At 39.2% G+C, this 19,703-nt stretch overlaps 41 non-coding genes and 4 pseudogenes across 41 annotated transcripts; all 45 read left to right on the top strand.

The window, feature by feature from the left end:
• Positions 1 to 93: 93 nt before the first annotated feature.
• LOC146024465 (5S ribosomal RNA) lies at positions 94 to 212 on the top strand. Its single transcript, XR_014453845.1, has one exon. It is a non-coding gene; the product is annotated as a 5S ribosomal RNA (ribosomal RNA).
• A 344-nt stretch (positions 213 to 556) lies between these two features.
• Positions 557 to 675, top strand: LOC146024464 (5S ribosomal RNA). The gene has a single exon (XR_014453844.1). It is a non-coding gene; the product is annotated as a 5S ribosomal RNA (ribosomal RNA).
• A 346-nt stretch (positions 676 to 1,021) lies between these two features.
• Positions 1,022 to 1,140, top strand: LOC146022064 (5S ribosomal RNA). Its single transcript, XR_014451532.1, has one exon. It is a non-coding gene; the product is annotated as a 5S ribosomal RNA (ribosomal RNA).
• Positions 1,141 to 1,485: 345 nt separating this feature from the next.
• On the top strand, positions 1,486 to 1,604 carry LOC146023011 (5S ribosomal RNA). Its single transcript, XR_014452443.1, has one exon. It is a non-coding gene; the product is annotated as a 5S ribosomal RNA (ribosomal RNA).
• Positions 1,605 to 1,948: 344 nt separating this feature from the next.
• LOC146023363 (5S ribosomal RNA) lies at positions 1,949 to 2,067 on the top strand. The gene has a single exon (XR_014452784.1). It is a non-coding gene; the product is annotated as a 5S ribosomal RNA (ribosomal RNA).
• A 346-nt stretch (positions 2,068 to 2,413) lies between these two features.
• Positions 2,414 to 2,532, top strand: LOC146022063 (5S ribosomal RNA). Its single transcript, XR_014451531.1, has one exon. It is a non-coding gene; the product is annotated as a 5S ribosomal RNA (ribosomal RNA).
• Positions 2,533 to 2,555: 23 nt separating this feature from the next.
• On the top strand, positions 2,556 to 2,673 carry LOC146025346 (5S ribosomal RNA; annotated as a pseudogene).
• Positions 2,674 to 3,017: 344 nt separating this feature from the next.
• Positions 3,018 to 3,136, top strand: LOC146023884 (5S ribosomal RNA). Its single transcript, XR_014453285.1, has one exon. It is a non-coding gene; the product is annotated as a 5S ribosomal RNA (ribosomal RNA).
• Positions 3,137 to 3,482: 346 nt separating this feature from the next.
• Positions 3,483 to 3,601, top strand: LOC146023747 (5S ribosomal RNA). Its single transcript, XR_014453154.1, has one exon. It is a non-coding gene; the product is annotated as a 5S ribosomal RNA (ribosomal RNA).
• Positions 3,602 to 3,946: 345 nt separating this feature from the next.
• LOC146024463 (5S ribosomal RNA) lies at positions 3,947 to 4,065 on the top strand. The gene has a single exon (XR_014453843.1). It is a non-coding gene; the product is annotated as a 5S ribosomal RNA (ribosomal RNA).
• A 344-nt stretch (positions 4,066 to 4,409) lies between these two features.
• On the top strand, positions 4,410 to 4,528 carry LOC146024461 (5S ribosomal RNA). The gene has a single exon (XR_014453842.1). It is a non-coding gene; the product is annotated as a 5S ribosomal RNA (ribosomal RNA).
• A 346-nt stretch (positions 4,529 to 4,874) lies between these two features.
• Positions 4,875 to 4,993, top strand: LOC146022061 (5S ribosomal RNA). The gene has a single exon (XR_014451529.1). It is a non-coding gene; the product is annotated as a 5S ribosomal RNA (ribosomal RNA).
• Positions 4,994 to 5,338: 345 nt separating this feature from the next.
• LOC146023010 (5S ribosomal RNA) lies at positions 5,339 to 5,457 on the top strand. Its single transcript, XR_014452442.1, has one exon. It is a non-coding gene; the product is annotated as a 5S ribosomal RNA (ribosomal RNA).
• Positions 5,458 to 5,801: 344 nt separating this feature from the next.
• Positions 5,802 to 5,920, top strand: LOC146023362 (5S ribosomal RNA). Its single transcript, XR_014452783.1, has one exon. It is a non-coding gene; the product is annotated as a 5S ribosomal RNA (ribosomal RNA).
• A 346-nt stretch (positions 5,921 to 6,266) lies between these two features.
• LOC146022060 (5S ribosomal RNA) lies at positions 6,267 to 6,385 on the top strand. The gene has a single exon (XR_014451528.1). It is a non-coding gene; the product is annotated as a 5S ribosomal RNA (ribosomal RNA).
• A 23-nt stretch (positions 6,386 to 6,408) lies between these two features.
• LOC146025345 (5S ribosomal RNA) lies at positions 6,409 to 6,526 on the top strand (annotated as a pseudogene).
• A 344-nt stretch (positions 6,527 to 6,870) lies between these two features.
• Positions 6,871 to 6,989, top strand: LOC146023883 (5S ribosomal RNA). Its single transcript, XR_014453284.1, has one exon. It is a non-coding gene; the product is annotated as a 5S ribosomal RNA (ribosomal RNA).
• Positions 6,990 to 7,335: 346 nt separating this feature from the next.
• On the top strand, positions 7,336 to 7,454 carry LOC146023746 (5S ribosomal RNA). Its single transcript, XR_014453153.1, has one exon. It is a non-coding gene; the product is annotated as a 5S ribosomal RNA (ribosomal RNA).
• Positions 7,455 to 7,799: 345 nt separating this feature from the next.
• On the top strand, positions 7,800 to 7,918 carry LOC146024090 (5S ribosomal RNA). Its single transcript, XR_014453484.1, has one exon. It is a non-coding gene; the product is annotated as a 5S ribosomal RNA (ribosomal RNA).
• A 344-nt stretch (positions 7,919 to 8,262) lies between these two features.
• LOC146024072 (5S ribosomal RNA) lies at positions 8,263 to 8,381 on the top strand. The gene has a single exon (XR_014453467.1). It is a non-coding gene; the product is annotated as a 5S ribosomal RNA (ribosomal RNA).
• Positions 8,382 to 8,727: 346 nt separating this feature from the next.
• On the top strand, positions 8,728 to 8,846 carry LOC146022059 (5S ribosomal RNA). The gene has a single exon (XR_014451527.1). It is a non-coding gene; the product is annotated as a 5S ribosomal RNA (ribosomal RNA).
• A 23-nt stretch (positions 8,847 to 8,869) lies between these two features.
• On the top strand, positions 8,870 to 8,987 carry LOC146025344 (5S ribosomal RNA; annotated as a pseudogene).
• Positions 8,988 to 9,331: 344 nt separating this feature from the next.
• Positions 9,332 to 9,450, top strand: LOC146023882 (5S ribosomal RNA). Its single transcript, XR_014453283.1, has one exon. It is a non-coding gene; the product is annotated as a 5S ribosomal RNA (ribosomal RNA).
• Positions 9,451 to 9,796: 346 nt separating this feature from the next.
• Positions 9,797 to 9,915, top strand: LOC146023843 (5S ribosomal RNA). Its single transcript, XR_014453246.1, has one exon. It is a non-coding gene; the product is annotated as a 5S ribosomal RNA (ribosomal RNA).
• A 345-nt stretch (positions 9,916 to 10,260) lies between these two features.
• LOC146024089 (5S ribosomal RNA) lies at positions 10,261 to 10,379 on the top strand. The gene has a single exon (XR_014453483.1). It is a non-coding gene; the product is annotated as a 5S ribosomal RNA (ribosomal RNA).
• A 344-nt stretch (positions 10,380 to 10,723) lies between these two features.
• LOC146022384 (5S ribosomal RNA) lies at positions 10,724 to 10,842 on the top strand. Its single transcript, XR_014451842.1, has one exon. It is a non-coding gene; the product is annotated as a 5S ribosomal RNA (ribosomal RNA).
• Positions 10,843 to 11,188: 346 nt separating this feature from the next.
• Positions 11,189 to 11,307, top strand: LOC146024803 (5S ribosomal RNA; annotated as a pseudogene).
• A 344-nt stretch (positions 11,308 to 11,651) lies between these two features.
• Positions 11,652 to 11,770, top strand: LOC146023808 (5S ribosomal RNA). Its single transcript, XR_014453212.1, has one exon. It is a non-coding gene; the product is annotated as a 5S ribosomal RNA (ribosomal RNA).
• Positions 11,771 to 12,114: 344 nt separating this feature from the next.
• LOC146022993 (5S ribosomal RNA) lies at positions 12,115 to 12,233 on the top strand. Its single transcript, XR_014452426.1, has one exon. It is a non-coding gene; the product is annotated as a 5S ribosomal RNA (ribosomal RNA).
• A 346-nt stretch (positions 12,234 to 12,579) lies between these two features.
• Positions 12,580 to 12,698, top strand: LOC146022531 (5S ribosomal RNA). Its single transcript, XR_014451983.1, has one exon. It is a non-coding gene; the product is annotated as a 5S ribosomal RNA (ribosomal RNA).
• A 344-nt stretch (positions 12,699 to 13,042) lies between these two features.
• LOC146022992 (5S ribosomal RNA) lies at positions 13,043 to 13,161 on the top strand. The gene has a single exon (XR_014452425.1). It is a non-coding gene; the product is annotated as a 5S ribosomal RNA (ribosomal RNA).
• A 346-nt stretch (positions 13,162 to 13,507) lies between these two features.
• Positions 13,508 to 13,626, top strand: LOC146021686 (5S ribosomal RNA). The gene has a single exon (XR_014451163.1). It is a non-coding gene; the product is annotated as a 5S ribosomal RNA (ribosomal RNA).
• Positions 13,627 to 13,970: 344 nt separating this feature from the next.
• Positions 13,971 to 14,089, top strand: LOC146024460 (5S ribosomal RNA). The gene has a single exon (XR_014453841.1). It is a non-coding gene; the product is annotated as a 5S ribosomal RNA (ribosomal RNA).
• Positions 14,090 to 14,435: 346 nt separating this feature from the next.
• LOC146021685 (5S ribosomal RNA) lies at positions 14,436 to 14,554 on the top strand. Its single transcript, XR_014451162.1, has one exon. It is a non-coding gene; the product is annotated as a 5S ribosomal RNA (ribosomal RNA).
• Positions 14,555 to 14,898: 344 nt separating this feature from the next.
• On the top strand, positions 14,899 to 15,017 carry LOC146024459 (5S ribosomal RNA). The gene has a single exon (XR_014453840.1). It is a non-coding gene; the product is annotated as a 5S ribosomal RNA (ribosomal RNA).
• A 346-nt stretch (positions 15,018 to 15,363) lies between these two features.
• On the top strand, positions 15,364 to 15,482 carry LOC146022058 (5S ribosomal RNA). The gene has a single exon (XR_014451526.1). It is a non-coding gene; the product is annotated as a 5S ribosomal RNA (ribosomal RNA).
• Positions 15,483 to 15,827: 345 nt separating this feature from the next.
• LOC146021581 (5S ribosomal RNA) lies at positions 15,828 to 15,946 on the top strand. Its single transcript, XR_014451061.1, has one exon. It is a non-coding gene; the product is annotated as a 5S ribosomal RNA (ribosomal RNA).
• Positions 15,947 to 16,290: 344 nt separating this feature from the next.
• LOC146022382 (5S ribosomal RNA) lies at positions 16,291 to 16,409 on the top strand. Its single transcript, XR_014451840.1, has one exon. It is a non-coding gene; the product is annotated as a 5S ribosomal RNA (ribosomal RNA).
• Positions 16,410 to 16,755: 346 nt separating this feature from the next.
• LOC146022057 (5S ribosomal RNA) lies at positions 16,756 to 16,874 on the top strand. Its single transcript, XR_014451525.1, has one exon. It is a non-coding gene; the product is annotated as a 5S ribosomal RNA (ribosomal RNA).
• A 345-nt stretch (positions 16,875 to 17,219) lies between these two features.
• On the top strand, positions 17,220 to 17,338 carry LOC146022457 (5S ribosomal RNA). The gene has a single exon (XR_014451913.1). It is a non-coding gene; the product is annotated as a 5S ribosomal RNA (ribosomal RNA).
• Positions 17,339 to 17,682: 344 nt separating this feature from the next.
• On the top strand, positions 17,683 to 17,801 carry LOC146022381 (5S ribosomal RNA). The gene has a single exon (XR_014451839.1). It is a non-coding gene; the product is annotated as a 5S ribosomal RNA (ribosomal RNA).
• Positions 17,802 to 18,147: 346 nt separating this feature from the next.
• On the top strand, positions 18,148 to 18,266 carry LOC146022056 (5S ribosomal RNA). Its single transcript, XR_014451524.1, has one exon. It is a non-coding gene; the product is annotated as a 5S ribosomal RNA (ribosomal RNA).
• Positions 18,267 to 18,611: 345 nt separating this feature from the next.
• LOC146022936 (5S ribosomal RNA) lies at positions 18,612 to 18,730 on the top strand. Its single transcript, XR_014452371.1, has one exon. It is a non-coding gene; the product is annotated as a 5S ribosomal RNA (ribosomal RNA).
• A 344-nt stretch (positions 18,731 to 19,074) lies between these two features.
• On the top strand, positions 19,075 to 19,193 carry LOC146022746 (5S ribosomal RNA). Its single transcript, XR_014452188.1, has one exon. It is a non-coding gene; the product is annotated as a 5S ribosomal RNA (ribosomal RNA).
• Positions 19,194 to 19,539: 346 nt separating this feature from the next.
• Positions 19,540 to 19,659, top strand: LOC146024017 (5S ribosomal RNA). The gene has a single exon (XR_014453414.1). It is a non-coding gene; the product is annotated as a 5S ribosomal RNA (ribosomal RNA).
• Positions 19,660 to 19,703: the final 44 nt, after the last annotated feature.

The raw sequence follows: 19,703 nt of genomic DNA, 5'->3' as shown, positions 1-19,703 counted from the left end.
TGATTTTTTTCAGTAAGCAAAAACAGTTAGGAAGCTTTTTTATTAGCTTACCTGGTGATAGAAGAGAAGAGGGCAAAAAAGAGCATGTATTGCACCTACAGCCATACCACATTGGATAGGCCCAATCTTGTCTGATCTTGGAAGCTAAGCAGTGTTGGGCCTGGTTAGTACTTGGGTGGGAGACCACATGGGAACACCTGGTGCTGTAGATTTTTTCACATTACTGGCAAATTGTTTTTATTCTCTAGCTATTTAAATTGGAAACTTTTTCTTTTTATTGCCTGTAGAGACATTTGTAAGAGGTCAAACATACACAATAGCCATCACCTAAAGACTTACCACACTGTTTAGGCCCAATTCCAACTGCTTTTGGCAGCTAAACAGTGTTGAGCCTCTTTAGTAATTTAATTTAAGATCCCCTGCTAATATCATGTCCTGTAGGTCTTTTTACATTACCAACACATGATTTTTTTCAGTAAGCAAAAACAGTTAGGAAGCTTTTTTATTAGCTTACCTGGTGATAGAAGAGAAGAGGGCAAAAAAGAGCATGTATCGCACCTACAGCCATACCACATTGGATAGGCCCAATCTTGTCTGATCTTGGAAGCTAAGCAGTGTTGGGCCTGGTTAGTACTTGGGTGGGAGACCACATGGGAACACCTGGTGCTGTAGATTTTTTCACATTACTGGCAAATTGTTTTTATTCTCTAGCTATTTAAATTGGAAACTTTTTCTTTTTATTGCCAGTACAGACATTTGGAAGAGGTCAAACAGACACAATAGCCATCACCTAAAGACTTACCACACTGTTTAGGCCCAATTCCAACTGCTTTTGGCAGCTAAACAGTGTATGAGCCTCTTTAGTAGTTTCATTTAAGATCCCCTGCTAATATCATGTCCTGTAGGTCTTTTTACATTACCAAAACATGATTTTTTTCATTAAGCCAAAACAGTTAGGAAACTTTTTTATTAGCTTACCTGGTGATAGAAGTAGAAGAGGGCAAAAAAGTGCATGTATCTCACCTACAGCCATACCACATTGGATAGGCCCAATCTCGTCTGATCTTGGAAGCTAAGCAGTGTTGGGCCTGGTTAGTACTTGGGTGGGAGACCACATGGGAACACCAGGTGCTGTAGGTTTTTTCACATTACTGGCAAATTGTTTTTATTTTCTATCTATTTAAATTGGAAACTTTTTCTTTTTATTGCCAGCACAGACATTTAGAAGAGGTCAAACATACACTATAGCCATCCCCTAAAGACTTACCACACTGTTTAGGCCCAATTCCAACTGCTTTTGGCAGCTAAACAGTGTTGAGCCTCTTTAGTAGTTTAATTTAAGATCCCCTGCTAATATCATGTCCTGTATGTCTTTTTACATTGCCAACACATGATTTTTTTCAGTAAGCAAAAACAGTTACGAAACTTTTTTATTAGCTTACCTGGTGATAGAAGTAGAAGAGGGCAAAAAAGTGCCTGTATCTCATCTACAGCCATACCACATTGGATATGCCCAATCTCGTCTGATTTTGGAAGCTAAGCAGTGTTGGGCCTGGTTAGTACTTGGGTGGGAGACCACATGGGAACACCAGGTGCTGTAGGTTTTTTCACATTACTGGCAAATTGTTTTTATTCTCTATCTATTTAAATTGGAAACTTTTTCTTTTTATTGCCTGTAGAGACATTTGTAAGAGGTCAAACAGACACAATAGCCATCACCTAAAGACTTACCACACTGTTTAGGCCCAATTCCAACTGCTTTTGGCAGCTAAACAGTGTTGAGCCTCTTTAGTAGTTTCATTTAAGATCCCCTGCTAATATCATGTCCTGTAGGTCTTTTTACATTACCAACACATGATTTTTTTCAGTAAGCAAAAACAGTTAGGAAGCTTTTTTATTAGCTTACCTGGTGATAGAAGAGAAGAGGGAAAAAAAGAGCATGTATCTCACCTACAGCCATACTACATTGGATAGGCCCAATCTCGTCTGATCTTGGAAGCTAAGCAGTGTTGGGCCTGGTTAGTACTTGGGTGGGAGACCACATGGGAACACCTGGTGCTGTAGGTTTTTTCACATTACTGGCAAATTGTTTTTATTCTATAGCTATTTAAATTGGAAACGTTTTCTTTTTATTGCCAGTACAGACATTTGGAAGAGGTCAAACAGACACAATAGCCATCACCTAAAGACTTACCACACTATTTAGGCCCAATTCCAACTGCTTTTGGCAGCTAAACAGTGTATGAGCCTCTTTAGTAGTTTCATTTAAGATCCCCTGCTAATATCATGTCCTGTAGGTCTTTTTACATTACCAAAACATGATTTTTTTCATTAAGCCAAAACAGTTAGAAAACTTTTTTATTAGCTTACCTGGTAATAGAAGTAGAAGAGGGCAAAAAAGTGCATGTATCTCACCTACAGCCATACCACATTGGATAGGCCCAATCTCGTCTGATCTTGGAAGCTAAGCAGTGTTGGGCCTGGTTAGTACTTGGGTGGGAGACCACATGGGAACACCAGGTGCTGTAGGTTTTTTCACATTACTGGCAAATTGTTTTTATTCTCTATCACATTGGATATGCCCAATCTCGTCTGATTTTGGAAGCTAAGCAGTGTTGGGCCTGGTTAGTACTTGGGTGGGAGACCACATGGGAACACCAGGTGCTGTAGGTTTTTTCACATTACTGGCAAATTGTTTTTATTCTCTAGCTATTTAAATTGGAAACTTTTTCTTTTTATTGCCTGTAGAGACATTTGTAAGAGGTCAAACAGACACAATAGCCATCACCTAAAGACTTACCACACTGTTTAGGCCCAATTCCAACTGCTTTTGGCAGCTAAACAGTGTTGAGCCTCTTTAGTAGTTTCATTTAAGATCCCCTGCTAATATCATGTCCTGTAGGTCTTTTTACATTACCAACACATGATTTTTTTCAGTAAGCAAAAACAGTTAGGAAGCTTTTTTATTAGCTTACCTGGTGATAGAAGAGAAGAGGGCAAAAAAGAGCATGTATCTCACCTACAGCCATACTACATTGGATAGGCCCAATCTCGTATGATCTTGGAAGCTAAGCAGTGTTGGGCCTGGTTAGTACTTGGGTGGGAGACCACATGGGAACACCTGGTGCTGTAGGTTTTTTCACATTACTGGCAAATTGTTTTTATTCTCTAGCTATTTAAATTGGAAACTTTTTCTTTTTATTGCCAGTACAGACATTTGGAAGAGGTCAAACAGACACAATAGCCATCACCTAAAGACTTACCACACTATTTAGGCCCAATTCCAACTGCTTTTGGCAGCTAAACAGTGTATGAGCCTCTTTAGTAGTTTTATTTAAGATCCCCTGCTAATATCATGTCCTGTAGGTCTTTTTACATTGCCAACACATGATTTTTTTCAGTAAGCAAAAACAGTTACGAAACTTTTTTATTAGCTTACCTGGTGATAGCAGTAGAAGAGGGCAAAAAAGTGCCTGAATCTCACCTACAGCCATACCACATTGGATATGCCCAATCTTGTCTGATCTTGGAAGCTAAGCAGTGTTGGGCCTGGTTAGTACTTGGGTGGGAGACCACATGGGAACAGCAGGTGCTGTAGGTTTTTTCACATTACTGGCAAATTGTTTTTATTCTCTAGCTATTTAAATTGGAAACTTTTTCTTTTTATTGCCTGTAGAGACATTTGTAAGAGGTCAAACAGACACAATAGCCATCACCTAAAGACTTACCACACTGTTTAGGCCCAATTCCAACTGCTTTTGGCAGCTAAACAGTGTTGAGCCTCTTTAGTAGTTTAATTTAAGATCCCCTGCTAATATCATGTCCTGTAGGTCTTTTTACATTGCCAACACATGATTTTTTTCAGTAAGCAAAAACAGTTACGAAACTTTTTTATTAGCTTACCTGGTGATAGCAGTAGAAGAGGGCAAAAAAGTGCCTGAATCTCACCTACAGCCATACCACATTGGATAGGCCCAATCTTGTCTGATCTTGGAAGCTAAGCAGTGTTGGGCCTGGTTAGTACTTGGGTGGGAGACCACATGGGAACACCTGGTGCTGTAGATTTTTTCACATTACTGGCAAATTGTTTTTATTCTCTAGCTATTTAAATTGGAAACTTTTTCTTTTTATTGCCTGTAGAGACATTTGTAAGAGGTCAAACATACACAATAGCCATCACCTAAAGACTTACCACACTGTTTAGGCCCAATTCCAACTGCTTTTGGCAGCTAAACAGTGTTGAGCCTCTTTAGTAATTTAATTTAAGATCCCCTGCTAATATCATGTCCTGTAGGTCTTTTTACATTACCAACACATGATTTTTTTCAGTAAGCAAAAACAGTTAGGAAGCTTTTTTATTAGCTTACCTGGTGATAGAAGAGAAGAGGGCAAAAAAGAGCATGTATCGCACCTACAGCCATACCACATTGGATAGGCCCAATCTTGTCTGATCTTGGAAGCTAAGCAGTGTTGGGCCTGGTTAGTACTTGGGTGGGAGACCACATGGGAACACCTGGTGCTGTAGATTTTTTCACATTACTGGCAAATTGTTTTTATTCTCTAGCTATTTAAATTGGAAACTTTTTCTTTTTATTGCCAGTACAGACATTTGGAAGAGGTCAAACAGACACAATAGCCATCACCTAAAGACTTACCACACTGTTTAGGCCCAATTCCAACTGCTTTTGGCAGCTAAACAGTGTATGAGCCTCTTTAGTAGTTTCATTTAAGATCCCCTGCTAATATCATGTCCTGTAGGTCTTTTTACATTACCAAAACATGATTTTTTTCATTAAGCCAAAACAGTTAGGAAACTTTTTTATTAGCTTACCTGGTGATAGAAGTAGAAGAGGGCAAAAAAGTGCATGTATCTCACCTACAGCCATACCACATTGGATAGGCCCAATCTCGTCTGATCTTGGAAGCTAAGCAGTGTTGGGCCTGGTTAGTACTTGGGTGGGAGACCACATGGGAACACCAGGTGCTGTAGGTTTTTTCACATTACTGGCAAATTGTTTTTATTTTCTATCTATTTAAATTGGAAACTTTTTCTTTTTATTGCCAGCACAGACATTTAGAAGAGGTCAAACATACACTATAGCCATCCCCTAAAGACTTACCACACTGTTTAGGCCCAATTCCAACTGCTTTTGGCAGCTAAACAGTGTTGAGCCTCTTTAGTAGTTTAATTTAAGATCCCCTGCTAATATCATGTCCTGTATGTCTTTTTACATTGCCAACACATGATTTTTTTCAGTAAGCAAAAACAGTTACGAAACTTTTTTATTAGCTTACCTGGTGATAGAAGTAGAAGAGGGCAAAAAAGTGCCTGTATCTCATCTACAGCCATACCACATTGGATATGCCCAATCTCGTCTGATTTTGGAAGCTAAGCAGTGTTGGGCCTGGTTAGTACTTGGGTGGGAGACCACATGGGAACACCAGGTGCTGTAGGTTTTTTCACATTACTGGCAAATTGTTTTTATTCTCTAGCTATTTAAATTGGAAACTTTTTCTTTTTATTGCCTGTAGAGACATTTGTAAGAGGTCAAACAGACACAATAGCCATCACCTAAAGACTTACCACACTGTTTAGGCCCAATTCCAACTGCTTTTGGCAGCTAAACAGTGTTGAGCCTCTTTAGTAGTTTCATTTAAGATCCCCTGCTAATATCATGTCCTGTAGGTCTTTTTACATTACCAACACATGATTTTTTTCAGTAAGCAAAAACAGTTAGGAAGCTTTTTTATTAGCTTACCTGGTGATAGAAGAGAAGAGGGAAAAAAAGAGCATGTATCTCACCTACAGCCATACTACATTGGATAGGCCCAATCTCGTCTGATCTTGGAAGCTAAGCAGTGTTGGGCCTGGTTAGTACTTGGGTGGGAGACCACATGGGAACACCTGGTGCTGTAGGTTTTTTCACATTACTGGCAAATTGTTTTTATTCTATAGCTATTTAAATTGGAAACGTTTTCTTTTTATTGCCAGTACAGACATTTGGAAGAGGTCAAACAGACACAATAGCCATCACCTAAAGACTTACCACACTATTTAGGCCCAATTCCAACTGCTTTTGGCAGCTAAACAGTGTATGAGCCTCTTTAGTAGTTTCATTTAAGATCCCCTGCTAATATCATGTCCTGTAGGTCTTTTTACATTACCAAAACATGATTTTTTTCATTAAGCCAAAACAGTTAGAAAACTTTTTTATTAGCTTACCTGGTAATAGAAGTAGAAGAGGGCAAAAAAGTGCATGTATCTCACCTACAGCCATACCACATTGGATAGGCCCAATCTCGTCTGATCTTGGAAGCTAAGCAGTGTTGGGCCTGGTTAGTACTTGGGTGGGAGACCACATGGGAACACCAGGTGCTGTAGGTTTTTTCACATTACTGGCAAATTGTTTTTATTCTCTATCACATTGGATATGCCCAATCTCGTCTGATTTTGGAAGCTAAGCAGTGTTGGGCCTGGTTAGTACTTGGGTGGGAGACCACATGGGAACACCAGGTGCTGTAGGTTTTTTCACATTACTGGCAAATTGTTTTTATTCTCTAGCTATTTAAATTGGAAACTTTTTCTTTTTATTGCCTGTAGAGACATTTGTAAGAGGTCAAACAGACACAATAGCCATCACCTAAAGACTTACCACACTGTTTAGGCCCAATTCCAACTGCTTTTGGCAGCTAAACAGTGTTGAGCCTCTTTAGTAGTTTCATTTAAGATCCCCTGCTAATATCATGTCCTGTAGGTCTTTTTACATTACCAACACATGATTTTTTTCAGTAAGCAAAAACAGTTAGGAAGCTTTTTTATTAGCTTACCTGGTGATAGAAGAGAAGAGGGCAAAAAAGAGCATGTATCTCACCTACAGCCATACTACATTGGATAGGCCCAATCTCGTATGATCTTGGAAGCTAAGCAGTGTTGGGCCTGGTTAGTACTTGGGTGGGAGACCACATGGGAACACCTGGTGCTGTAGGTTTTTTCACATTACTGGCAAATTGTTTTTATTCTCTAGCTATTTAAATTGGAAACTTTTTCTTTTTATTGCCAGTACAGACATTTGGAAGAGGTCAAACAGACACAATAGCCATCACCTAAAGACTTACCACACTATTTAGGCCCAATTCCAACTGCTTTTGGCAGCTAAACAGTGTATGAGCCTCTTTAGTAGTTTTATTTAAGATCCCCTGCTAATATCATGTCCTGTAGGTCTTTTTACATTGCCAACACATGATTTTTTTCAGTAAGCAAAAACAGTTACGAAACTTTTTTATTAGCTTACCTGGTGATAGCAGTAGAAGAGGGCAAAAAAGTGCCTGAATCTCACCTACAGCCATACCACATTGGATATGCCCAATCTTGTCTGATCTTGGAAGCTAAGCAGTGTTGGGCCTGGTTAGTACTTGGGTGGGAGACCACATGGGAACAGCAGGTGCTGTAGGTTTTTTCACATTACTGGCAAATTGTTTTTATTCTCTAGCTATTTAAATTGGAAACTTTTTCTTTTTATTGCCTGTAGAGACATTTGTAAGAGGTCAAACAGACACAATAGCCATCACCTAAAGACTTACCACACTGTTTAGGCCCAATTCCAACTGCTTTTGGCAGCTAAACAGTGTTGAGCCTCTTTAGTAGTTTAATTTAAGATCCCCTGCTAATATCATGTCCTGTCGGTCTTTTTACATTACCAAAACATGATTTTTTTCATTAAGCCAAAACAGTTAGGAAACTTTTTTATTAGCTTACCTGGTGATAGAAGTAGAAGAGGGCAAAAAAGTGCGTGTATCTCACCTACAGTCGTACCACATTGGATAGGCCCAATCTCGTCTGATCTTGGCAGCTAAGCAGTGTTGGGCCTGGTTAGTACTTGGGTGGGAGACCACATGGGAACACCAGGTGCTGTAGGTTTTTTCACATTACTGGCAAATTGTTTTTATTCTCTATCTATTTAAATTGGAAACTTTTTCTTTTTATTGCCAGCACAGACATTTAGAAGAGGTCAAACATACACAATAGCCATCACCTAAAGACTTACCACACTGTTTAGGCCCAATTCCAACTGCTTTTGGCAGTTAAACAGTGTTGAGCCTCTTTAGTAGTTTAATTTAAGATCCCCTGCTAATATCATGTCCTGTAGGTCTTTTTACATTACCAACACATGATTTTTTTCAGTAAGCAAAAAAAGTTAGGAAGCTTTTTTATTAGCTTTCCTGGTGATAGAAGAGAAGAGGGCAAAAAAGAGCATGTGTCTCACCTAAAGCCATACCACATTGGATAGGCCCAATCTCGTCTGATCTTGGAAGCTAAGCAGTGTTGGGCCTGGTTAGTACTTGGGTGGGAGACCACATGGGAACACCTGGTGCTGTAGGTTTTTTCACATTACTGGCAAATTGTTTTTATTCTATAGCTATTTAAATTGGAAACTTTTTCTTTTTAATGCCAGTACAGACATTTGTAAGAGGTCAAACAGACACAATAGCCATCACCTAAAGACTTACCACACTGTTTAGGCCCAATTCCAACTGCTTTTGGCAGCTAAACAGTGTATGAGCCTCTTTAGTAGTTTCATTTAAGATCCCCTGCTAATATCATGTCCTGTAGGTCTTTTTACATTACCAAAACATGATTTTTTTCATTAAGCCAAAACAGTTAGCAAACTTTTTTATTAGCTTACCTGGTGATAGAAGTAGAAGAGGGCAAAAAAGTGCATGTATCTCACCTACAGCCATACCACATTGGATAGGCCCAATCTCGTCTGATCTTGGAAGCTAAGCAGTGTTGGGCCTGGTTAGTACTTGGGTGGGAGACCACATGGGAACACCAGGTGCTGTAGGTTTTTTCACATTACTGGCAAATTGTTTTTATTCTCTATCACATTGGATATGCCCAATCTCGTCTGATTTTGGAAGCTAAGCAGTGTTGGGCCTGGTTAGTACTTGGGTGGGAGACCACATGGGAACACCAGGTGCTGTAGGTTTTTTCACATTACTGGCAAATTGTTTTTATTCTCTAGCTATTTAAATTGGAAACTTTTTCTTTTTATTGCCTGTAGAGACATTTGTAAGAGGTCAAACAGACACAATAGCCATCACCTAAAGACTTACCACACTGTTTAGGCCCAATTCCAACTGCTTTTGGCAGCTAAACAGTGTTGAGCCTCTTTAGTAGTTTCATTTAAGATCCCCTGCTAATATCATGTCCTGTAGGTCTTTTTACATTACCAACACATGATTTTTTTCAGTAAGCAAAAACAGTTAGGAAGCTTTTTTATTAGCTTACCTGGTGAAAGAAGAGAAGAGGGCAAAAAAGAGCATGTATCTCACCTACAGCCATACTACATTGGATAGGCCCAATCTCGTATGATCTTGGAAGCTAAGCAGTGTTGGGCCTGGTTAGTACTTGGGTGGGAGACCACATGGGAACACCTGGTGCTGTAGGTTTTTTCACATTACTGGCAAATTGTTTTTATTCTCTAGCTATTTAAATTGGAAACTTTTTCTTTTTATTGCCAGTACAGACATTTGGAAGAGGTCAAACAGACACAATAGCCATCACCTAAAGACTTACCACACTATTTAGGCCCAATTCCAACTGCTTTTGGCAGCTAAACAGTGTATGAGCCTCTTTAGTAGTTTTATTTAAGATCCCCTGCTAATATCATGTCCTGTAGGTCTTTTTACATTGCCAACACATGATTTTTTTCAGTAAGCAAAAACAGTTACGAAACTTTTTTATTAGCTTACCTGGTGAAAGAAGTAGAAGAGGGCAAAAAAGTGCCTGAATCTCACCTACAGCCATACCACATTGGATATGCCCAATCTCGTCTGATCTTGGAAGCTAAGCAGTGTTGGTCCTGGATAGTACTTGGGTGGGAGACCACATGGGAACAGCAGGTGCTGTAGGTTTTTTCACATTACTGGCAAATTGTTTTTATTCTCTAGCTATTTAAATTGGAAACTTTTTCTTTTTATTGCCTGTAGAGACATTTGTAAGAGGTCAAACAGACACAATAGCCATCACCTAAAGACTTACCACACTGTTTAGGCCCAATTCCAACTGCTTTTGGCAGCTAAACAGTGTTGAGCCTCTTTAGTAGTTTAATTTAAGATCCCCTGCTAATATCATGTCCTGTCGGTCTTTTTACATTACCAAAACATGATTTTTTTCATTAAGCCAAAACAGTTAGGAAACTTTTTTATTAGCTTACCTGGTGATAGAAGTAGAAGAGGGCAAAAAAGTGCGTGTATCTCACCTACAGTCGTACCACATTGGATAGGCCCAATCTCGTCTGATCTTGGCAGCTAAGCAGTGTTGGGCCTGGTTAGTACTTGGGTGGGAGACCACATGGGAACACCAGGTGCTGTAGGTTTTTTCACATTACTGGCAAATTGTTTTTATTCTCTATCTATTTAAATTGGAAACTTTTTCTTTTTATTGCCAGCACAGACATTTAGAAGAGGTCAAACATACACAATAGCCATCACCTAAAGACTTACCACACTGTTTAGGCCCAATTCCAACTGCTTTTGGCAGTTAAACAGTGTTGAGCCTCTTTAGTAGTTTAATTTAAGATCCCCTGCTAATATCATGTCCTGTAGGTCTTTTTACATTACCAACACATGATTTTTTTCAGTAAGCAAAAAAAGTTAGGAAGCTTTTTTATTAGCTTTCCTGGTGATAGAAGAGAAGAGGGCAAAAAAGAGCATGTGTCTCACCTACAGCCATACCACATTGGATAGGCCCAATCTCGTCTGATCTTGGAAGCTAAGCAGTGTTGGGCCTGGTTAGTACTTGGGTGGGAGACCACATGGGAACACCTGGTGCTGTAGGTTTTTTCACATTACTGGCAAATTGTTTTTATTCTATAGCTATTTAAATTGGAAACTTTTTCTTTTTAATGCCAGTACAGACATTTGTAAGAGGTCAAACAGACACAATAGCCATCACCTAAAGACTTACCACACTGTTTAGGCCCAATTCCAACTGCTTTTGGCAGCTAAACAGTGTATGAGCCTCTTTAGTAGTTTCATTTAAGATCCCCTGCTAATATCATGTCCTGTAGGTCTTTTTACATTACCAAAACATGATTTTTTTCATTAAGCCAAAACAGTTAGGAAACTTTTTTATTAGCTTACCTGGTGATAGAAGTAGAAGAGGGCAAAAAAGTGCATGTATCTCACCTACAGCCATACCACATTGGATAGGCCCAATCTTGTCTGATCTTGGAAGCTAAGCAGTGTTGGGCCTGGTTAGTACTTGGGTGGGAGACCACATGGGAACACCAGTTGCTGTAGGTTTTTTCACATTACTGGCAAATTGTTTTTATTCTCTATCTATTTAAATTGGAAACTTTTTCTTTTTATTGCCAGCACAGACATTTAGTAGAGGTCAAACATACACAATAGCCATCACCTAAAGACTTACCACACTGTTTAGGCCCAATTCCAACTGCTTTTGGCAGCTAAACAGTGTTGAGCCTCTTTAGTAGTTTAATTTAAGATCCCCTGCTAATATCATGTCCTGTAGGTCTTTTTACATTACCAACACATGATTTTTTTCAGTAAGCAAAAACAGTTAGGAAGCTTTTTTATTAGCTTACCTGGTGATAGAAGAGAAGAGGGCAAAAAAGAGCATGTATCGCACCTACAGCCATACCACATTGGATAGGCCCAATCTCGTCTGATCTTGGAAGCTAAGCAGTGATGGGCCTGGTTAGTACTTGTGTGGGAGACCACATGGGAACACCTGGTGCTGTAGGTTTTTTCACATTACTGGCAAATTGTTTTTATTCTCTAGCTATTTAAATTGGAAACTTTTTCTTTTTATTGCCAGTACAGACATTTGGAAGAGGTCAAACATACACAATAGCCATCACCTAAAGACTTACCACACTGTTTAGGCCCAATTCCAACTGCTTTTGGCAGCTAAACAGTGTTGAGCCTCTTTAGTAGTTTAATTTAAGATCCCCTGCTAATATCATGTCCTGTAGGTCTTTTTACATTACCAACACATGATTTTTTTCAGTAAGCAAAAACAGTTAGGAAGCTTTTTTATTAGCTTACCTGGTGATAGAAGAGAAGAGGGCAAAAAAGAGAATGTTTCTCACCTACAGCCATACCACATTGGATAGGCCCAATCTCGTCTGATCTTGGAAGCTAAGCAGTGATGGGCCTGGTTAGTACTTGGGTGGGAGACCACATGGGAACACCTGGTGCTGTAGGTTTTTTCACATTACTGGCAAATTGTTTTTATTCTCTAGCTATTTAAATTGGAAACTTTTTCTTTTTATTGCCAGTACAGACATTTGGAAGAGGTCAAACAGACACAATAGCCATCACCCAAAGACTTACCACACTGTTTAGGCCCAATTCCAACTGCTTTTGGCAGCTAAACAGTGTATGAGCCTCTTTAGTAGTTTAATTTAAGATCCCCTGCTAATATCATGTCCTGTAGGTCTTTTTACATTACCAAAACATGATTTTTTTCATTAAGCCAAAACAGTTACGAAACTTTTTTATTAGCTTACCTGGTGATAGAAGTAGAAGAGGGCAAAAAAGTGCCTGTACCTCACCTACAGCCATACCACATTGGATATGCCCAATCTCGTCTGATTTTGGAAGCTAAGCAGTGTTGGGCCTGGTTAGTACTTGGGTGGGAGACCACATGGGAACACCTGGTGCTGTAGGTTTTTTCACATTACTGGCAAATTGTTTTTATTCTCTAGCTATTTAAATTGGAAACTTTTTCTTTTTATTGCCAGTACAGACATTTGGAAGAGGTCAAACATACACAATAGCCATCACCTAAAGACTTACCACACTGTTTAGGCCCAATTCCAACTGCTTTTGGCAGCTAAACAGTGTTGAGCCTCTTTAGTAGTTTAATTTAAGATCCCCTGCTAATATCATGTCCTGTAGGTCTTTTTACATTACCAACACATGATTTTTTTCAGTAAGCAAAAACAGTTAGGAAGCTTTTTTATTAGCTTACCTGGTGATAGAAGAGAAGAGGGCAAAAAAGAGAATGTTTCTCACCTACAGCCATACCACATTGGATAGGCCCAATCTCGTCTGATCTTGGAAGCTAAGCAGTGATGGGCCTGGTTAGTACTTGGGTGGGAGACCACATGGGAACACCTGGTGCTGTAGGTTTTTTCACATTACTGGCAAATTGTTTTTATTCTCTAGCTATTTAAATTGGAAACTTTTTCTTTTTATTGCCAGTACAGACATTTGGAAGAGGTCAAACAGACACAATAGCCATCACCCAAAGACTTACCACACTGTTTAGGCCCAATTCCAACTGCTTTTGGCAGCTAAACAGTGTATGAGCCTCTTTAGTAGTTTAATTTAAGATCCCCTGCTAATATCATGTCCTGTAGGTCTTTTTACATTACCAAAACATGATTTTTTTCATTAAGCCAAAACAGTTACGAAACTTTTTTATTAGCTTACCTGGTGATAGAAGTAGAAGAGGGCAAAAAAGTGCCTGTACCTCACCTACAGCCATACCACATTGGATATGCCCAATCTCGTCTGATTTTGGAAGCTAAGCAGTGTTGGGCCTGGTTAGTACTAGGGTGGGAGACCACATGGGAACACCAGGTGCTGTAGGTTTTTTCACATTACTGGCAAATTGTTTTTATTCTCTAGCTATTTAAATTGGAAACTTTTTCTTTTTATTGCCTGTAGAGACATTTGTAAGAGGTCAAACATACACAATAGCCATCACCTAAAGATTTACCACACTGTTTAGGCCCAATTCCAACTGCTTTTGGCAGCTAAACAGTGTTGAGCCTCTTTAGTAATTTATTTTAAGATCCCCTGCTAATATCATGTCCTGTAGGTCTTTTTACATTACCAACACATGATTTTTTTCAGTAAGCAAAAACAGTTAGGAAGCTTTTTTATTAGCTTACCTGGTGATAGAAGAGAAGAGGGCAAAAAAGAGCATGTATCGCACCTACAGCCATACCACATTGGATAGGCCCAATCTTGTCTGATCTTGGAAGCTAAGCAGTGTTGGGCCTGGTTAGTACTTGGGTGGGAGACCACATGGGAACACCTGGTGCTGTAGATTTTTTCACATTACTGGCAAATTGTTTTTATTCTCTAGCTATTTAAATTGGAAACTTTTTCTTTTTATTGCCAGTACAGACATTTGGAAGAGGTCAAACAGACACAATAGCCATCACCTAAAGACTTACCACACTGTTTAGGCCCAATTCCAACTGCTTTTGGCAGCTAAACAGTGTATGAGCCTCTTTAGTAGTTTCATTTAAGATCCCCTGCTAATATCATGTCCTGTAGGTCTTTTTACATTACCAAAACATGATTTTTTTCATTAAGCCAAAACAGTTACGAAACTTTTTTATTAGCTTACCTGGTGATAGAAGTAGAAGAGGGCAAAAAAGTGCCTGTACCTCACCTACAGCCATACCACATTGGATATGCCCAATCTCGTCTGATTTTGGAAGCTAAGCAGTGTTGGGCCTGGTTAGTACTAGGGTGGGAGACCACATGGGAACACCAGGTGCTGTAGGTTTTTTCACATTACTGGCAAATTGTTTTTATTCTCTAGCTATTTAAATTGGAAACTTTTTCTTTTTATTGCCTGTAGAGACATTTGTAAGAGGTCAAACATACACAATAGCCATCACCTAAAGACTTACCACACTGTTTAGGCCCAATTCCAACTGCTTTTGGCAGCTAAACAGTGTTGAGCCTCTTCAGTAATTTAATTTAAGATCCCCTGCTAATATCATGTCCTGTAGGTCTTTTTACATTACCAACACATGATTTTTTTCAGTAAGCAAAAACAGTTAGGAAGCTTTTTTATTAGCTTACCTGGTGATAGAAGAGAAGAGGGCAAAAAAGAGCATGTATCGCACCTACAGCCATACCACATTGGATAGGCCCAATCTTGTCTGATCTTGGAAGCTAAGCAGTGTTGGGCCTGGTTAGTACTTGGGTGGGAGACCACATGGGAACACCTGGTGCTGTAGATTTTTTCACATTACTGGCAAATTGTTTTTATTCTCTAGCTATTTAAATTAGAAACTTTTTCTTTTTATTGCCAGTACAGACATTTGGAAGAGGTCAAACAGACACAATAGCCATCACCTAAAGACTTACCACACTGTTTAGGCCCAATTCCAACTGCTTTTGGCAGCTAAACAGTGTATGAGCCTCTTTAGTAGTTTCATTTAAGATCCCCTGCTAATATCATGTCCTGTAGGTCTTTTTACATTACCAAAACATGATTTTTTTCATTAAGCCAAAACAGTTAGGAAACTTTTTTATTAGCTTACCTGGTGATAGAAGTAGAAGAGGGCAAAAAAGTGCATGTATCTCACCTACAGCCATACCACATTGGATAGGCCCAATCTCGTCTGATCTTGGAAGCTAAGCAGTGTTGGGCCTGGTTAGTACTTGGGTGGGAGACCACATGGGAACACCAGGTGCTGTAGGTTTTTTCACATTACTGGCAAATTGTTTTTATTTTCTATCTATTTAAATTGGAAACTTTTTCTTTTTATTGCCAGCACAGACATTTAGAAGAGGTCAAACATACACTATAGCCATCCCCTAAAGACTTACCACACTGTTTAGGCCCAATTCCAACTGCTTTTGGCAGCTAAACAGTGTTGAGCCTCTTTAGTAGTTTAATTTAAGATCCCCTGCTAATATCATGTCCTGTATGTCTTTTTACATTGCCAACACATGATTTTTTTCAGTAAGCAAAAACAGTTACGAAACTTTTTTATTAGCTTACCTGGTGATAGAAGTGGAAGAGGGCAAAAAAGTGCCTGTATCTCACCTACAGCCATACCACATTGGATATGCCCAATCTCGTCTGATCTTGGAAGCTAAGCAGTGTTGGGCCTGGTTAGTACTTGGGTGGGAGACCACATGTGAACACCAGGTGCTGTAGGTTTTTTCACATTACTGGCAAATTGTTTTTATTCTCTAGCTATTTAAATTGGAAACTTTTTATTTTTATTGCCTGTAGAGACATTTGTAAGAGGTCAAACAGACACAATAGCCATCACCTAAAGACTTACCACACTGTTTAGGCCCAATTCCAACTGCTTTTGGCAGCTAAACAGTGTTGAGCCTCTTTAGTAGTTTCATTTAAGATCCCCTGCTAATATCATGTCCTGTAGGTCTTTTTACATTACCAACACATGATTTTTTTCAGTAAGCAAAAACAGTTAGGAAGCTTTTTTATTAGCTTACCTGGTGATAGAAGAGAAGAGGGCAAAAAAGAGCATGTATCTCACCTACAGCCATACCACATTGGATAGGCCCAATCTCGTCTGATCTTGGAAGCTAAGCAGTGTTGGGCCTGGTTAGTACTTGGGTGGGAGACCACATGGGAACACCTGGTGCTGTAGGTTTTTTCACATTACTGGCAAATTGTTTTTATTCTCTAGCTATTTAAATTGGAAACTTTTTCTTTTTATTGCCAGTACAGACATTTGGAAGAGGTCAAACAAACACAATAGCCATCACCTAAAGACTTACCACACTGTTTAGGCCCAATTCCAACTGCTTTTGGCAGCTAAACAGTGTATGAGCCTCTTTAGTAGTTTCATTTAAGATCCCCTGCTAATATCATGTCCTGTAGGTCTTTTTACATTACCAAAACATGATTTTTTTCATTAAGCCAAAACAGTTAGGAAACTTTTTTATTAGCTTACCTGGTGATAGAAGTAGAAGAGGGCAAAAAAGTGCATGTATCTCACCTACAGCCATACCACATTGGATAGGCCCAATCTCGTCTGATCTTGGAAGCTAAGCAGTGTTGGGCCTGGTTAGTACTTGGGTGGGAGACCACATGGGAACACCAGGTGCTGTAGGTTTTTTCACATTACTGGCAAATTGTTTTTATTTTCTATCTATTTAAATTGGAAACTTTTTCTTTTTATTGCCAGCACAGACATTTAGAAGAGGTCAAACATACACTATAGCCATCCCCTAAAGACTTACCACACTGTTTAGGCCCAATTCCAACTGCTTTTGGCAGCTAAACAGTGTTGAGCCTCTTTAGTAGTTTAATTTAAGATCCCCTGCTAATATCATGTCCTGTATGTCTTTTTACATTGCCAACACATGATTTTTTTCAGTAAGCAAAAACAGTTACGAAACTTTTTTATTAGCTTACCTGGTGATAGAAGTGGAAGAGGGCAAAAAAGTGCCTGTATCTCACCTACAGCCATACCACATTGGATATGCCCAATCTCGTTTGATCTTGGAAGCTAAGCAGTGTTGGGCCTGGTTAGTACTTGGGTGGGAGACCACATGTGAACACCAGGTGCTGTAGGTTTTTTCACATTACTGGCAAATTGTTTTTATTCTCTAGCTATTTAAATTGGAAACTTTTTATTTTTATTGCCTGTAGAGACATTTGTAAGAGGTCAAACAGACACAATAGCCATCACCTAAAGACTTACCACACTGTTTAGGCCCAATTCCAACTGCTTTTGGCAGCTAAACAGTGTTGAGCCTCTTTAGTAGTTTCATTTAAGATCCCCTGCTAATATCATGTCCTGTAGGTCTTTTTACATTACCAACACATGATTTTTTTCAGTAAGCAAAAACAGTTAGGAAGCTTTTTTATTAGCTTACCTGGTGATAGAAGAGAAGAGGGCAAAAAAGAGCATGTATCTCACCTACAGCCATACCACATTGGATAGGCCCAATCTCGTCTGATCTTGGAAGCTAAGCAGTGTTGGGCCTGGTTAGTACTTGGGTGGGAGACCACATGGGAACACCTGGTGCTGTAGGTTTTTTCACATTACTGGCAAATTGTTTTTATTCTCTAGCTATTTAAATTGGAAACTTTTTCTTTTTATTGCCAGTACAGACATTTGGAAGAGGTCAAACAAACACAATAGCCATCACCTAAAGACTTACCACACTATTTAGGCCCAATTCCAACTGCTTTTGGCAGCTAAACAGTGTATGAGCCTCTTTAGTAGTTTCATTTAAGATCCCCTGCTAATATCATGTCCTGTAGGTCTTTTTACATTACGAAAACATGATTTTTTTCATTAAGCCAAAACAGTTAGGAAACTTTTTTATTAGCTTACCTGGTAATAGAAGTAGAAGAGGGCAAAAAAGTGCATGTATCTCACCTACAGCCATACCACATTGGATAGGCCCAATCTCGTCTGATCTTGGAAGCTAAGCAGTGTTGGGCCTGGTTAGTACTTGGGTGGGAGACCACATGGGAACACCAGGTGCTGTAGGTTTTTTCACATTACTGGCAAATTGTTTTTATTCTCTATCTATTTAAATTGGAAACTTTTTCTTTTTATTGCCAGCACAGACATTTAGAAGAGGTTAAACATACACAATAGCCATCCCCTAAAGACTTACCACACTGTTTAGGCCCAATTCCAACTGCTTTTGGCAGCTAAACAGTGTTGAGCCTCTTTAGTAGTTTAATTTAAGATCCCCTGCTAATATCATGTCCTGTAGGTCTTTTTACATTGCCAACACATGATTTTTTTCAGTAAGCAAAAACAGTTACGAAACTTTTTTATTAGCTTACCTGGTGATAGAAGTAGAAGAGTGCAAAAAAGTGCCTGTAACTCACCTACAGCAATACCACATTGGATATGCCCAATCTCGTCTGATCTTGGAAGCTAAGCAGTGTTGGGCCTGGTTAGTACTTGGGTGGGAGGCCACATGGGAACACCAGGTGCTGTAGGTTTTTTCACATTACTGGCAAATTGTTTTTATTCTCTAGCTATTTAAATTGGAAACTTTTTCTTTTTATTGCCTGTAGAGACATTTGTAAGAGGTCAAACAGACACAATAGCCATCACCTAAAGACTTACCACACTGTTTAGGCCCAATTCCAACTGCTTTTGGCAGCTAAACAGTGTTGAGCCTCTTTAGTAGTTTAATTTAAGATCCCCTGCTAATATCATGTCCTGTAGGTCTTTTTACATTACCAACACATGATTTTTTTCAGTAAGCAAAAACAGTTAGGAAGCTTTTTTATTAGCTTACCTGGTGATAGAAGAGAAGAGGGCAAAAAAGAGCATGTATCTCACCTACAGCCATACCACATTGGATAGGCCCAATCTCGTCTGATCTTGGAAGCTAAGCAGTGTTGGGCCTGGTTAGTACTTGGTTGGGAGACCACATGGGAACACCTGGTGCTGTAGGTTTTTTCACATTACTGGCAAATTGTTTTTATTCTCTAGCTATTTAAATTGGAAACTTTTTCTTTTTATTGCCAGTACAGACATTTGGAAGAGGTCAAACAAACACAATAGCCATCACCTAAAGACTTACCACACTATTTAGGCCCAATTCCAACTGCTTTTGGCAGCTAAACAGTGTATGAGCCTCTTTAGTAGTTTCATTTAAGATCCCCTGCTAATATCATGTCCTGTAGGTCTTTTTACATTACGAAAACATGATTTTTTTCATTAAGCCAAAACAGTTAGGAAACTTTTTTATTAGCTTACCTGGTAATAGAAGTAGAAGAGGGCAAAAAAGTGCATGTATCTCACCTACAGCCATACCACATTGGATATGCCCAATCTCGTCTGATCTTGGAAGCTAAGCAGTGTTGGGCCTGGTTAGTACTTGGGGTGGGAGGCCACATGGGAACACCAGGTGCTGTAGGTTTTTTCACATTACTGGCAAATTGTTTTTATTCTCTAGCTATTTAA

Source organism: Crinia signifera, chromosome 7 (assembly GCF_055691185.1).
Source record: "Crinia signifera chromosome 7, ASM5569118v1, whole genome shotgun sequence".
Classification (NCBI taxonomy): domain Eukaryota; kingdom Metazoa; phylum Chordata; class Amphibia; order Anura; family Myobatrachidae; genus Crinia; species Crinia signifera.
The sequence above is the reverse complement of the archived record's forward strand: the minus strand, read 5'-3'. Positions and strand labels throughout refer to the sequence as shown.